The 1,687-nt window shown below is 33.9% G+C and overlaps 1 non-coding gene across 1 annotated transcript; it reads left to right on the forward strand.

The window, feature by feature from the left end:
- The first annotated feature begins 257 nt into the window (after window positions 1–257).
- On the forward strand, window positions 258–373 carry LOC128641463 (U5 spliceosomal RNA). The gene has a single exon (XR_008399496.1). It is a non-coding gene; the product is annotated as a U5 spliceosomal RNA (small nuclear RNA).
- The last annotated feature ends 1,314 nt before the right edge of the window (window positions 374–1,687 follow it).

Raw genomic sequence — 1,687 nt, forward strand, 5'->3', positions numbered from 1 at the left:
ATCAGGCTTTGGAATTCCTTAAGCGTCTTATATAGAATAGAGATAAATTTCTTGCCTAACCTCTACAGGTTAATTATAGGATCTAACGAGCCCCAAGTCCAACTATCAGGGTGTTCTCTAGATTGTTCTAAGAAGAAATGACCAATCTGTAGCTATGCAAAGAATTATTTGTGGGAAAGATTAAATTTGTTTCTAAGATCTTTAAAGGTCCTGCATTTGGAACCATCTATTTCTTTAAGTTGGCTAATTTCCTTTACATGCCCAAATTTCTCTCCAGATTTATTAAATCTTTTGCTCTTTATTAAGGATTTCTGTGGAGAGGAACAATTATGAGACTAATATAATTTGTTGAGGATTTGTCACATTCATAGCTATATTATTGTTGAAATAAAGTATAATGGGAATTCATACAATAATATAGAGTGTGTAAGCAGTTAGGTTTCTGGTGTAAATAAAGTTTTTCTGTTAGAGTGTTGCTATCATGAGAGAGTGCTGTATACTCACTGACCACACCAGTAATCTAGTTTATTACACAGAGCAGATTTACTAATGGGTCTTTCTAGATTCACCAATCCTCATATGATCTATACAAGATAAAGCAAACCTAGTGCTGGTATCAAGAGAAAATAAAAACTGTATTAGATGAAACCCCAGAGCACCTCAGCAATTACAACTCCCCTATAGGCTGTTAACTCCAAGAGAAATAAATAACAAAAATGTGTGATTATGATTTTGCCTAATAAGATATCAGGTAAATAGTTTTGCAGGTCAATAACAACTGCAGACAATAATTATCTGTATGAATAGGGAACAGATGTAATGAAGTAATAATATGTGAGGATAAAATATACAGGATTGTTACTACATCACCACAGATAATAATAATGTCAAGATCGTGACACTAAACCTTTGGTAACAGTAGATGAGAACCAAATGCTATAATATCACTAAGTTTACTATAGAAAACAAACTCAAGCAGATGGAACTGCTCCCACGTTAAATAAATATAAATCCTTCTCTTTTTTCCTTTTTTTCTCCTCCGCGCCGGACCATCGAGTGAGATACAAGGAATAGAACACCCTAGGCACTGTATGCTCATTAAATATAAGGGGTGGGGTAGTTTTCTTGGTTAGGGCACCTACGGGGCTTTTGCTTTGTAGGTCAGTTTGGTTTAAGATAAGTGGGGGAGAAGTTTTAATCTCCCCATGGGCGGGGGGGGTATAGGAGGGAAGTAGGATAGATGAGGGGGGAAACAAAAAAGAAAAAAGTTCGAGAGCTGTATCCATGTGAACTTTCTATCATGTTAACAGTTTGTCTGGAATATAATGTGGAGTTATTGTTTAAAACTAAGATATGCTGAGTAAAAAGGGCCAAGAAGGTCCCACATTGTAAACATACTATTGCATTATATTATACTGTATAGAACACTCAGCTGACTTATATATACTGTAACATAAAGATGTCTGTTTGTATTTGCATGTTTACTGCTCTTTCAATAAAAAGAAATTTAACTAGAAAACAAACTCAAGCAAATGGAACTGCTCCCACATTAAATAAATATAAATGTTGTAAATTAAAATTATATATCATTCTGTTATTAACACCATTATTAGCCTACTATATGAATAGTAGACCTCCAAAAATTATTTAATTTAGTGAGAGTCCACAATCCATTACTTTTAACATA

Source organism: Bombina bombina, chromosome 10 (genome assembly GCF_027579735.1).
Source record: "Bombina bombina isolate aBomBom1 chromosome 10, aBomBom1.pri, whole genome shotgun sequence".
NCBI classification, from domain to species: Eukaryota; Metazoa; Chordata; class Amphibia; order Anura; family Bombinatoridae; genus Bombina; species Bombina bombina.